A 14168-nucleotide genomic window follows, 5' to 3' on the forward strand; every position below is an offset into this window, starting at 1 on the left:
TCCGGGTTTTATTTTGTTTCTCAAATAGTCATCTTTTCCTTGAATCGTACCAGACTACCCTGAGTGTGAAAAGGAAAATATAGTTGATCCAGTGGGATGGATGCTCCCTCACTGAGTTTATCCTAAGTGACCCCGTTCCTTCCTCCAAACCTTCAGTCTGAACAGGACTGACAGAGAATCCTGAGGAAGGGATTCTGGGCTGGAAACCTTGACTAGGCTAGCTCCTTCACTCTCGTCCTGCCCTGTTCTCCGAATCTTCCAACAACTGCTCTCAGGATTTTCCTGTTTCGGGTACAGTTCACAGGCAACTCTCAGCCTCTGAAGACATTAAGGAGGGACTGGTGAGGTGGTTCAGAGGTTAAAGACACTTGTTATTGACCCCGAGCCCTGGGACTAACGTTGTGTAAGGAAAGAACTGGTTCCTGCGAGTTGTCCCCTGACCTTCACACGGAAGCCATAGTCCGTCAAAGAAAAAAATATTTTTTTAAGACGACAGTTATGAAATCCCCAGCACCGCTAATGTTTCTCTTGTCCCTTTTCTGATAGATCTGACATCACAGGGCTAGGTAAGCACACACTCTAACTCTGCCTCCTCCACAAGGACCTTGTGCATCAAAGGCAGGGACCTCGGGTGTCCTTAGACTCCCAGGCCTGGGAATAGCACAAAGATCTAGCCTTTGAGGTAGCTGTTGAGGCGCTCCCTCTTCAGTGGACAGCGACACTCTCTGGCGCCTAAATTCTCATTCTAGATTTTCCACGCTGGACCCCATTTACAGCTCGCCAAGTCCTCACTACTGAGTTGTCCCTGCGACTCCTGAGGTTTGCTTTTCTTGGGCTAACAGGCAGCTGAGCTGGGTGAAGAGTGTTTTCTGGACTAACATGCCAGCGGACTTAGTAGATCCCTAAATGCAATTCTCGTTGCCGGTTGGGGGTTCTTCCAGGACTCCCGCCAGCGCCAGTCAGGTCTCTTGATACCTGCCCCCATCCCAGGCCACCTGGAGGAGGCAGGAGATTCTGGGCTGGGTACTCCACCAGTGCTCTCTCAGAGCCGGGGCGGGCAGAGCAGCCTCACGTGGGCCGGCCGGGCGGCTGGCGCTGGAAGGAAGGCGCGCAGAGCCCGAGGCAGTGCCGCGCGGGAGCCACGGCGGAGCTGAGCAGCCTGTACCTCGGGACCTACAGGGCAATCAATCGCCCACGCAGAGCGAGCGGTGCGGTGCAGCACAGCAGGCGGATCACCAGGCTGGGAGCGTGGATGTGCCGGGCGCCAGAGCACTGTCGAGGGCGACTGAACACCCAGGTAAGTGCGCCCCCGAGCCACCTTGCGCAGCGCACCGCGCTCCACGCTCTGCATCCTCCTGATTCCAGCTGCGGTAGCTCCTAGGGGCGCGGTCTGGTGGTTGCTGGTTCCTGGAGCCCCTCATCTCCCCCCATCCCCGCCCATCGGCTCCCCACACCACTTTCCGGGGATCCCTCCTGCTTTCATGGCTGAACCTTGGCTCTGGCGACCCTCTGGAACCCTTGGCGCTCAGCCGCCTGGCAAGCTTCACCGGGTGCTTCCAGGGATCTCCTATGCACGGGGGCCTAGCGATCGTGGGTGTGGAGAGGTAATCCGTGGGGGACTGGAGGGGGGTGCTGCCCTGGTCATTGGCAGTTGTCGGTCTGTGAGTCCAGTTTCCAGCAAGCTTACTAGGGATTTTCTTGAAGTTTTACGGAATAATGAGGGCAAAGATGCTTTTGTGGCTTCAAGGGGCGGGATGTGTGAGCGCGACAACCCGAGGGAATTTGGGGACAGGCATCTTTGCCAGAAGAGACCCTGGGTCCAGGGCAGTCAGAGGTTTCCCCTCAGAGAGATCCGGCTCAGTGGCAGGTCCATTGCCTGCCTGCTCCTGAGGCCCCGGGCCCACCTCCTGCACCCTCATCCCGGCTCCCGCATCAGCCACGAGGAAGCTTTGGCTAGCAGTACCAAGGCTTGACCCAAATAAAGATAAGGGATGGAAAGACAGGGCTTGGAGTGAGTCTATTGTTTGGTCCTGGTGACCCCGAGGGAGTCTACTGCCTGGTCTTGGTCACCCCGAGCTCTGCTGGTGCATGTTGCTGCTCCAAAAGACTCCCTAAAAAGGGTGGTGTCCTCAGAGGCATAAAGACAGCAATGAGACCTGAGAACTATCAGCTAGCTTCAGCTGCTTTGATTTTGGTTGGGGGTGTTTTGTTTTTTGTTCTTACCAGGACCTTCCTTTTCTCTGCATGGAGCTGTGGGACCCTGGACGTTTATGTTTCCTAACAAGTTTAACATGGGAGGCGTCCAACCTGCAGACTGAGACACATTCTCTGCGCTTTTCCAGTCTGTGAGGACAGCAGACCAGAGCTCCCCGGTCCAGGACCACATTGTTGGCATGGTTGCAGGAGAACAGGAGCTAGGTTCTCCCAAGCAAGCTTGAAGGGCCGGTTCCAGAGAAGCAGCCATGTAACTGGCAAGGATTAATGTATGCAGTGGGATCTCTGTGTCCTGCCTGGGTCTGAGCCAGTCCCAGGAGAAATAATTCCAGACACAATAGGAGATAGTACCAGGGACAATGATGGGTCACAAGACATCTTGCATTCACTTTGCGGGAGATTCCCTGGGGTTTGCCGTCTTCCAAGGGAAGAGGCAGTCCCTTTTCTGTACTGAGTGAGTTTTTGGAAGCCACAGATATTCTGATCCTGTCCCTTTCAGAACAGCCAGAGGTGAACGAAAGGAAAAGAACAAAGGCACACTCTGATAAGTTATATTTTCTCAGCCTTCTCTCCCAGCTCCCACGAGGGAGAGGCTCTAAACTGCATACAGACACATTAGTATCCAGAGAGAAACCCAAGTGTAGTTTTCTGATGACTCAAACGTGCATTCGGCAAGGCAGCTGCAGCTCTCCTCCAAGAGCCCCACTCACTCCAGGAACATGCTCATAATTTCCACCACCCTGCAGAGTGGAAGGGGAGGCTGTCTGCCTGAATGGAAAACTTCTGAGGAGATAGTTATGGCCACAAACAGAAACCCTAGCTGTGGGCATTCCTATCAGGGCTAGAGATCTGTCTTTGCTGGCCTCCTCAGAAATGATATCCTGAAAAGGCAGACACCAGAGTATGGTGACGATGAGAGAAAGTGCCTGGCATTTTGTCAGAGGATTCTGTGCTGTCTCTCGCCTGTCCATCTGTAATTGCAAAGGAGCGCTGTCTTAGTCCCTTTGCGAGCAGACATCTTATGGCAGCGAGGAAAGCTGGCCCAGGGACAAGGTGGCCTAGTCTTCACTCAGGCCCAAAGCAGAGTTCAGCAATCCACTTCAGGCAGTGGAAGACGCTAAGTGACTCAGAGGAGGAGGCGGGAATGGTCTGACTGGCCACTTGAGGAAAAGGCCATTTGGTCCTGGCTAGGAAAGGAGAATGCCCTTTGTGGAAAGTATCCAGGTTAGCCCTGACCTGTGATTATTAACTCCCAGGAAAACTGCTTGTCTTTTTGAGAACCATTATTAAGTATCTTTCATGTGCCAGATGCAAGGCGTTGCAAAAATCAATATTACCTCCATTTTTAATGTGAAGAGACTGAATTTGGAAGACGTAAAATTATTTGTAAAGATCATAAAGCTAGTAAATCATAAAGTGGAGGTGCTGCGCCCTGTAGCCCAGTCACTCATATCCTAACGTCCCCTAGAACTAACACCCTGTGATGCCCCAAATTCATAGCCATCCCTAGGTAAAGACTGTTGTTTACAACCAGATGTTTGTGAGTCCATTGGGGAAAGTGCGGGTCTAGAGGAGCCGGATGCTGTTCGTTGGCTTTATTATGCAGAGTACAGTAACATAGACACTCCCTTCAGTCAGCCAACAGTGAAAAGGCTGATAACTGCTCATGAGATTCTGGGCAGACGGCTCTCTCCTAAGTTGCTGGCAGGGAAGTCAAGTGGTACAACCTCTTTGGAGATATTTTGGAAATACCCATCTGGATTAGAAGTTCCTGGCCCATCTGCCCCATTGATTCCACTTTTAGGGATTTAATTTGCTGCTTGCTATACTTTCACAGACACAAAGGCATGAGTTTATCATAGCATTGTTTGAATTATGAAAGGGAAACTATGTATTCCTCGAAAGAACTTGTTGAATATTTTACCCTACTTCCAAATAGTCAAATACAATTCATCTATAGGAAAAGAATTGGGAAGTTTCCTATATAACTGATGGGGACTGTTTTCCAAGCTATGGGCTTAGGGGAGAAGAGAAGATGTATAGAGGTACACTATGTTATAAAAGTGTAAGATAAAGAATGAGATGTCTAACGGTATCGATTGACCCCAAGACTGATGGGACTGTAATCCCTTTGCGTCTTTTGAACCTTGAATCATGTAAAGTTCCAAAAAACCCTCTTTCTCTGCCCTGTGCCTGCCATGTTCCCTCGAACATGTCTTCAGTTGAACAGTGTTGGTGACACCTCCCAATTTTTTTTTCATATTTTATTTTTTTACAGGATTTTTTAAAATTTATTTATTTATTAAGGATTTCTGCCTCCTCCCCGCCACCGCCTCCCATTTCCCTCCCCCTCCCCCTCCCAATTTTTATGGCACTCAAGAGGATTCCTTTGGTTTAAAACCAAAGGACACAGGGCCACAATATCAGGACCATGCAGAATTTCTTTAAAACATGAAGGGCTGTTCTTAGGAAGCCAGGAAGAAGAGATGCCTTCGTACAGGAGGCCGTCTGAGCTGGGTAGACAAGGCACACTCAGCTAGCCTTAACAACAATCCCAATAAGCAGAACAGCGTCTCTTCTCGTGGTCTCACTGCTACCACAGCTGCTACCTCAGCGAAGGACCAAGAAGAATGCAGTGACATCAGGAAATATGTAGGTCTGTTTCTGGGGGTAGCTTTTGGACCCCAGGGAGGGGAAGGCATGTTTGAAAGAACCGATGTTTTAGTCAATATTGTATTGCCGTTATTGCTATCAAGATACACCATGACCACAGCAATGCTATAAAAAGAAAACATTTAATTGGGACTTACAGGTTCATAGGTTTAGTCCATTATCTTCATGGTGGGAAGCATGGCAGCAGGAAGAGAGAGCCACTGTGCCTAGCTTGGGCTTTGAAAATCTCAAAGCCCACCCCCCAGTGACACTTCTTCCAGCAAGGCCACACCTCCTAATCCTTTTAAATAGTGCCACTCCCTAAGCATCCAAACATGGAGCTTCTGGGGCTATTCTCACTCAGGCCACCACAACATTATTCTGGGGCTGAGCTGGCTAGACTGCTAAGCAGTTAAGAGCCCTTGCTGCTCTTCTAGAGGACCAGAGTCTGGTTCCTAGCAGCGTGTGCAGCAGCCTGCCTGACACTCTAGCTCCAGGGGATCTGATGCTCTGTTCTGGCCTCTGTGGGCACCTGCATACATAGGGCTACACTCACACAGACACATGAGCAATTTAAAATTAACAAGAAAACCACTCTGGACTCTAGGGTTATATTGCCCTCAGAGTATTTGAGCAAGGAAGTTTTCACATCATTAAATGGAGTCTCCTGAGATGCCTCATTGAAGACTTTTCATCAGTGATGATGCCGAGTTCACTTCCTTGCCCCTAAGAATCCGTGTCCCCTGGCAGCCCAGCCTGGAAGTAATGAATGCAGACAGGATGGTGGTGGCATATTGGCTACAGTCTTCACCTTTTTAGGCAGGGCAGGCTATTGGGTAACAGAAAGACTCTTCTAGCCACAAGATGGCTTCTCCAGTTTCCCCTTCCCAGCTCCCAGCCACTCTGTGAAGCACATTTGCCCTCTTGAACCTGGACATGTGAGAGCTCAGACCCTTCCCCGTGAAACCACAAGTCTTTCTTTCTCCTGTCCCTTCACAACCTCTTGTTCTCTGTATGGTAACTTGGGAGGCAGGTACACCAGCATCACCTGGGCACGTATAGCTTTGGATTGTAACCAGATGAGGCTGGGAGTCACATGCTTTGAAGGTTGGAATCACTGTGAAGTTTGTACACTTCACAGCGCAGGGATAAAACTATCTATATTCTTAGTTAGATTCCCAGGTCTCTTCTGTCTGTGTACATATAATAGATAGGACTGAGATAGCCTTGTGATGTCCCCCAGGGAATGGTGATTGTAATTGCTTTGGTCCAGATACTAGTGGTATGAAAATCTGTGTCTATACCAAGGAGAAAAGTCAGCAGAGGTGTTCCTTGGGCCTCAGGTCTGGGCTGGGAGTCTGTCTGATGTTTAGAAGAAATAGCCCAAAGCCTCTAAGAGCCTTGCTCTCTTGTAATTCACTGGTGAGGACTCACCTCTGACCTCCATACTGCTGCAGGAAGAAATAGTTTGAGTTTTTCCCAAATAAATTCTGGAGCACAGAAGAGAATTGTCTTTTTTGATGTCCTGTGGTTGTCTACAGAGGTGGGAGCAAGAAGCTGCCCTGGGCTCTCAGCCAAGGCCACTAGAACCTAGACATCAAGGGGAAAGCCAGAGAGCCCACTAATATTAAAAAATAGGAAAAGATGCTTACATAGCCTCCTGGTAGTAAATGATCAGTTCAACTTGCTTGGATTTAGAAAACATATTTCTCAAAGCACTGGGAAATCGGAGCCAAGCAAGGCATGGCCGCCAGGTTCTAGATACCTGCAAGGCAGTATGGGAAAGTATTCATATCACCAGCAGAGACGGTAAGTAGAGCAACAGGTGACATGCTGTCAGGGACAGAAACACTAAAGTGGATCAGAAGCTGGCCAGTTGATTCTGACAGACTTTTAAGGTCACTTGGAAGTGATCCTTGAATTATGCCTAGGTGCTAGAGTGATGTTGATTGACAAGCTTGGGAGAAAGGGCAGAACTAAGAGAGTAGTTTGGGCAAGGCACAGGGTTACAAAATGAAGTAAAGAAACATTAATATAATCTCATTGTTTACCTAGCTTCTCCACAGGCACAATACACAGCCAATATCTTTCTCTTCTCTCCTCTCCTTTTTCTCTCCTCCCTATCTCCTCTTTCCTCCTCTTCCTTTCTTTCCTTTCCTGCCTTTCTTCCATGTCTTTCCATTGATCCTCAAGGCTTCTCATATCTAGTAAAACACTCCACTGCCAAGCTATCCCTGCAGCTCATGGCATTTAAAAATGTTTATAGAGTGAAACTGTTTGTATCCTCATAAATCATTCATAATATATGACATAAAGGTGGGCTGTGTGCTTTAAGAGCAATGTCTTAGCTGGGCGGTGGCAGTGCACGCCTTTAACCCCCGCACTTGAGGCAGAGGTGGCAGATCTCTGTGAGTTTGAAGCCAGCCTGGTCTACAGAGCTAGTTCCAGGAAAGCCGGGACTACTTAGAGAAACCCTGTCTCGAAAACCAAAAAAACAAACTAACAAAAAGCAATGTCTCGGTGATGGCTTATAGATATTAGAAGTGAAACGCCCAGACTTGTTAGACTATCATAATTTCTATCAAGTCAACTTTATTTGAAAAAAAAAGCAGATGGTATTTTATATACCATATGGTGAAGACCACCTTTTCTGTTTTCCCAAGTTTCTGTGTCTCCATGGCTTCTTCAGTGGGGACACGGGGCACAGGAACAAGATAAAGTCCATCTCATCGTTTTGTTCATTTCTCCATTCACTCATTTATTTACTTAGCTGTCAACAAAATCATTTTTATATTTGGCCTAAGTGGTAGTGTGATTGTGGAGGAAGAGAAAGAGAGGGTGGGGAAGGCAGTGGTCTCTGTTCCATCCAGGACCACACAGCACATGGACAAGATCACAGGAGTGTTAGATGCCATAGTGGACCCGGGGACAAGGGCTGCCTGAAAACATCATACAGGCCTAATAAGTACTGGTTGCTAAAAATGAATGAACAACATGATAAACAGTACCAGGCACTGCAAAGAGAACAAATTAGAGGACAAAATATTCCTTTCGATTTGGCCAGTGGGGCTCAAAATTGTTCATATGCTAGAACTCAGGGAAATCATGGTTCTTTTTGGAGGAGAATAATTATGAAATATTCATACATTACAATTACTGAAAACATAATTTGGAGCTAAATAGGAAAACATCTTGTGCTAGGTTCTACTATAGGTACCAACTGTCAGGAAAACTTATGAAACAAAAACATCAGGTTAGGGCTGGAGAGATGGCTCAGAGGTTAAGAGCATGGACTGCTCTTCCAAAGGTCCTGAGTTCAATTCCCAGCAACCACATGGTAGCTCACAACCATTTGTAATGGAGTCTGGCGCCCTCTTCTGGCCTACAGGCATATACACAGACAGAATATTGTATACATAATAAATAAATATTAAAAAAAAAAAACATCAGGTTAAAAATATTCTATTAGCCCACTCTTTTCCTGTGAGTTGGGAGGGGGACTACCCAAATTCTATTTTAATGCAGGAAACCCTCACACCAGCTGGTAGAACCCCAGGATTTCAAGGAAGTTTTGGCATTTGACGACTGTTGATGGTTTCAGCAAGGACGATTTGGGCAGAGTAATGAGACTGGAAGCCAGATGGTATCGGACTGAAAAGTGAACATTGCATTTCCAAGACACCAGCAAGGATTTATCAAATGTCTCCGGGCACACTGCTGAGAAGGAAGGAAAACGGCCAACAGCCCAGTTCTCATGCAGCTTGAAGCGGTTTAGGAGAAATAAACTATCACTGAAGAAACATACAGAGGTGCTGTGGCTCAAGCCATAGAATGGCACAGAGTATCCCAAGCATTTACTGTTGATTGTGGATCTGGGGCCCTCAGGGAGGAGCTGGGAAATCAGCTGAGGAACTGTGGTTGAACTAAAACCTGAGCACTGAGAGGATTTCCCATGGAGGACCAAAGGCCATCCTTAGAACACGGCATCTGAGGTTCTGCAGGCCGGTGGATGTAGAGTCCAGAGACTGAGGGAGCATTCTACAAGATGAGCGGAAGAGGTCAAGAGGAAGAAGAACGCACAGTCTTGGTCATGTTAAGGATTTTGATGAGCGTCTCTGAAGGACTAAGATTTGGTGAGCATCTCTGAAGGACTAAGATTTAATGAGCATCTCTGAAGGACTAAGACTTAATGAGCATCTCTGAAGGACTAAGATTTAATGAGCATCTCTGAAGGACTAAGCAGCAGGAAAATTATAATGATTAACCCAGGTAATCAACTTCACCATATGAAGAAGCACCCAGGGATTAACAAAGCCTACCCGGAGTGTGAGGAGGACGGCATCTTCATAGACAGTTAACTAAGGGCAAATAACCACCCTGAATGTGAGCAGCATGGTCCCATCTGCCAGGGGCTTGGATGGAAGAAGAGAGAAAAAAGGAGAAGGCCTGCTAGATCAGGATCCCTTCTCCCAGCCCCTCCCCGCCTTCCCCTGTTCTCTGCTTCCCAGGCGCAATGAGGTGAGCTGCTCTGCCCTCGCATCTTCCCTGTAGATGGCCGACACCTCTGAAACACTGAGCCCAAACGAACTTTTCTTCCTTTTAAGTTGACGTGCTCAGGTATTTGTCACAGCAGAAAGTCTATCAAGCAGGGACATAATCAGAATTTCTACTTTTAAAGGCTCCTGGGTAAAGCACCTGCTGTGTGAAATGTGAGGACCTGGTTCAGATCCCCAGAACACATGGAGCTGGACGCGGTAGCGAGTCTGTGATTCTAGCACTCCTGTGGCAAGGTGGAACAGGGGACAGGGAAGCTGGCAGGCCAGCAACCCTGGCATACACACTGGCAAGCAGATCCACACGCACTACAATGCACGTACACACTTTTACACACACACTCAAACGAAAGCCAGTGGAAAGCCCATAACTAGCACCATACCCAGTGTTGAAAACCTGAAACCTTTTCTTCTAATATCAGAAAAAAAGTAAGAGTGGCCATTCCTACCAGTTTCACTCAATATAACAGCACACGTCCTTGCCAGTGCCTTTAGGGATGAAAAGAAACTAAGGGTATCTAGGTAGGGATGAAGGAGCAGACTGTCCCTATTTACAGAAAACTCTTATGATGCCTCAAAAATGTTAGAATTAACCAGAGAATTTACTAAAATATAATTTCCAAAACCAACAATACATTTCCTTCCAGCCCTGTGTGTTTCTGTGTGTGGGTGTGTATGCACACACGTGTGCATGTAGACATGATCATCTCTATATGAATGTGTAGAGGCCAGAAGTCACTACCAGATGTCTTCTATTGCTCTCCACCTATTTTTAAAAGACTCTCGCTGCTAGGTCTTAATAATTGGGCAACTGAATGGCAGCAAACCCACAGATCTTCCTGCCTCCTCACTAGCCCAGTGCCAGAGCTACAGACCCGAACCTCTGTGCCTTCACATGTGTGCTAGGAATCTGAACTCTGCTCTTCATCCATCTCCCCAGCCCCAGGTACATGTTTATACACCTACTATCTAGCCATCAGATTAGGACAATAGCCACACCTTTCATGCACATGCGCACACACACACACACACACACACACAACCTCAAGAATGAGTAAAATTAACAAATGAAGGAGAAAATTTTGTATATTAAAAGCTTCAAAACATCAATTAAACAACACACACACACACAAATGGAAGGCTATCCCTTATTCCCAGACTGGAAGGCTCAATGTTGCTAAAAACGCCACCCGTTTTGCTGATTTTGTACCCAGTGTCATTGGTGAATTCATTGATTAGTTCTAGCATTTTATGTGAAGCCTTTAGGGCTTTGTGCGCATATCAAGTCACCTATAAATAGGGGCAGTCTTATTCCTTTCTTTCCCTGTCAAAATCTCAGTGGTGTGGCATTTTTATAGAAATACAAGACAGGGACCAGTGAGACGGCTCAGTGGGTGGAGAAACTTGCCGTTGGTCCTGAGTGTGATACCTGGGATCCCTACAGTGGAAGGAAAGAGCCAGTTCACAAATGTTGTCCTCTGACTCCCACAATTGTGCCATGTCATTCACCCCAACACAGTATAAACAAATAAATAATAATGTTATTTAAAAATTTTTAAATGCACAGTATAATCTTAAAATCTGTGTAGAACCATACAATTCCTCAAGTATACAGTCTTAACAGCCCAAGTCTGGAAGCACCACACATCCTCCCATCAAAATATATTACAAAGCTACATGAATTAAAATAGACTGGAACCAGGTGATGGTGGCACACGCCTTTAATCCCAGTTCTTGGGAGGCAGAGACAGGTGGATCGCTGAGCATGCAAGGCCAGCCTGGCCTACGGAGTTAGTTCCAAGACAGTTGGGACTGTACAAAGAAATCCTATTTCAGAGAGAGAGAGAGAGAGAGAGAGAGAGAGAGAGAGAGAGGAAGGAAGGAAGGAAGGAAGGAAGAAAAGAAAAAGAAACTGGAATGGAATAGAGACAGATATCAACCATTAGAGCAAAATTTTCAGGCTCCTAAATACACCCACACAGCCACTTACGTTTAATTAATCTTCGCCAAAAGCACCAAAAATATCCAATAGGCCAAGGGCAGTCTCTTCAGTATGTTGGGTGAGATAATCATGCATGTGAAAGAGAAGCCTGAACCCGTGTCTGATACCACACACAAGAAAACCCAATTCAGAGTGGACCACAGACTTACATGTGAGGGTGGACCTCGCAGCTAGCGTTCTTGCCATGATGTTTTAAAAAGACAACGGGGAGGATCCAATTTAATGGGAAAGTTGGGAGTGAAAGGATCATAGTGTGAGGTTCCTGAAAAGATGGGTAGCTAACTTAGAATGTCTGGTGGAGAAGCTGCACTTAGGAGGAATGGTGTCTTCTCTCCCTCAGCTGGCACAAGAATCGGGTGAAAAGCATCTTTCATCTCTGGGTAGTAAGAAGAAGGAGCAGATGCAGTCTCTGGGTGGTGCTGGTATCTGATGAAGAGAAGGAAGTCAAAGGAGAGGCAAGAAAGCAGAAAGGGTTTTGAGAACAGGTGTGAGGGGCATTTGGCAAAGAGAAAAAGGGCGAGCCGGCCGAGGTGACAGTACTGCTGCACTTGTTAGCTATGTGACATTGGGCCTATTTCCTAATAAGCAAAATAAGACTGAAAACCATGAACACCTGCCCCTCCCCCATAGAACTGTGGCTGACACAGAGGAAGTGACCAACTAATGTACGCTGTCACTTTAAATTTCACCCTCACTGTCAGTGGCTGGCACAGTGCCGAGCGCAAAATTGGTTTTAAATTAAAATGTTCACTAACTCTCCCTGGTACTCTGTATTTTGGAAGCAGTCAGACAGCACTGAAGCACCAAGCTCTTTCTTCTCTAAGCACTTGGAAGCCTTTCTTCTCCTTAATGCTGAGGGATTTGTATGTGCTGCTTAGCCGATTCTATTAGGAGGTTTAATCATATGGGCAGGGCAGTGAGCCAGGGTAAAGAGAGAAGAGATCCAATTAATTCCAGTGCCCAGGCTCTTCTGACCTCGCATGAAAAGGGGCAGGGTGACTTTAGAACTCATTCCTTTATTCCTTCCATAATGTCTGTTGAAGCGACTTTGAGCCTGGCCTACACGTGGGGCTGAGATACAGAGATGAACAGGAATGGTTCTCCCGCCTTCGTGCTATGAAATCTGATAAAGCAAATGTTACAATGGCTGCATCTGGGCCACCCCGGAGGAAGAGCCCCTAACTCTACCTGGACCAGGCAGAAAAGGCTTCCAGAAGAGGGTGGGGAAAATTGGTGTTTGAACTGGAGCTGAAGATGAGTATCTCTGTAGACAGGCAGGAAGGTAGCCTTTAGTCTTTCCAGGCAGAGAGAGACTCTGGGAGCTTAGTGGCTGACAGGGGAGGCCAGGAACCGTATGTAGTCCAGTCATGTCAGAGTATGACATGTCCACATGAGAGTAGACGGCAGCACGGTAGGCTGCATGCTAGGTTAAAGACTCTGACTTCTTGATCCTGTAGGAAATGTGGGGCCAATGTAAATTTCTGAGAAGGGACATAACACTCCTGGGTTTATATGTTAGAAAGCTTTGTCTAACAGACAATGGAGGAGCAGTTTGGGTATGAGTTGTGTAGGAGGGGGATATGACCACCGTCACTATGCTCTGAGATGAAATTACTGTCAGGAGACTGTGATTGTAGTCCAGGTGTGGGTTACCAGAGGGCAGTTCCGGTGAAATGGATCCTAAATATGACCATGGTGTTGAGTGACTTAAATGCAAAATGGTAGCCATTGGTGTCAAGGAGACGGTAGAATCTGGAGTTAGGGAGTTAAGGAAGTCATTTCTCTCCATGTTAACGTTTTCCAGGGTGAAGGGTAGGGAGATGCTGGAATTCTTACTGAGGATGAGTCAGTGATGGGGGAGGATGTATAACAAAGGTTATCAAATAGCCTGAGCCTCAAGATAATGGAAATAGAACAGTCTTAACTTAAACTCTGGAAAACGGAAGAGATTCGTGTAAGATTTAAACTGTTGACCTTTGCTTCCAAGATAAAACAACCATTACAAAACAGTTAGACCATAGGCCCAAGGTTCCAGGACCACATAAAACTTTACAGATAGTTGCCCTCAAATTTAAGATCTTTAAAGTAGGGCTAGGCATGGTGGCACACACCTTTAGTCCCAGCACTTGGGAGGTAGAGGCAAGATCTCTGTGTTTGAGGCCAAGCCTGATCTAAATAATGTATTCCAAGGCATCCAGGGCTATGTACAGAGACCCTGTCTCAAACAAACGACAAAAAGATCTCCAGAATGATCTGAGACCTGTGGTAACACCATAGCTCATGCTAGCATCTTGGTGGAATACCTTTCCCAGGATCCTCAGAAAACCATTACCAACTTCTTTGCTGAGGTTTTGCTGACACACAGCACATCTTGTAACTATGACAGTAGAATTAAGTGAATAGCATCCTTTGTGCCAGAATATTGCCTCTCTCTTAGCAGACAGGTTTTATTGCTGTCTCATATGTTTTGAAGCCATATAGTCTATAGTCACTGCTGTTCTGGGACCATTGGAGGATTTTAGAAAACTATACATGACCCATGTCCTCAAAGGATTCATAGTATAATTATAAAATCCAGAGGATACACTTGGAGCAATAAGGGACAGTAGGAGCCTTGCATAACTTAATGGTAAGAGATGGGTATGGATTTACAAAGAATACAAATAGATTGTAACTAGCCATGGGTTAATCAGCCCAATGAAGACAAAGGCATTAAAGAACAGAGAAGAAAGGTCTATCCCATCCTC

The 14168-nt window shown here is 46.7% G+C and overlaps 1 protein-coding gene across 2 annotated transcripts in view; it reads left to right on the forward strand.

Moving 5' to 3' along the window:
• Positions 1 to 1208: 1208 nt before the first annotated feature.
• Positions 1209 to 14168, forward strand: part of Fam163a (family with sequence similarity 163 member A) — a 79717-nt gene continuing 66757 nt past the window's right edge. Inside the window, exon 1 of one of the 2 annotated variants that reach the window (XM_041662595.1) lies at positions 1209 to 1297. The gene's annotated coding sequence lies outside the window, so the exon portion shown is untranslated. The remainder of the gene's footprint in view (positions 1298 to 14168) is intronic. The other variant, XM_041662596.1, reaches the window with a different exon arrangement.

This window comes from Microtus oregoni, unplaced genomic scaffold (genome assembly GCF_018167655.1).
Source record: "Microtus oregoni isolate MIOR12 unplaced genomic scaffold, Mior012 000013F_ref0000133, whole genome shotgun sequence".
Lineage (NCBI taxonomy): Eukaryota > Metazoa > Chordata > Mammalia > Rodentia > Cricetidae > Microtus > Microtus oregoni.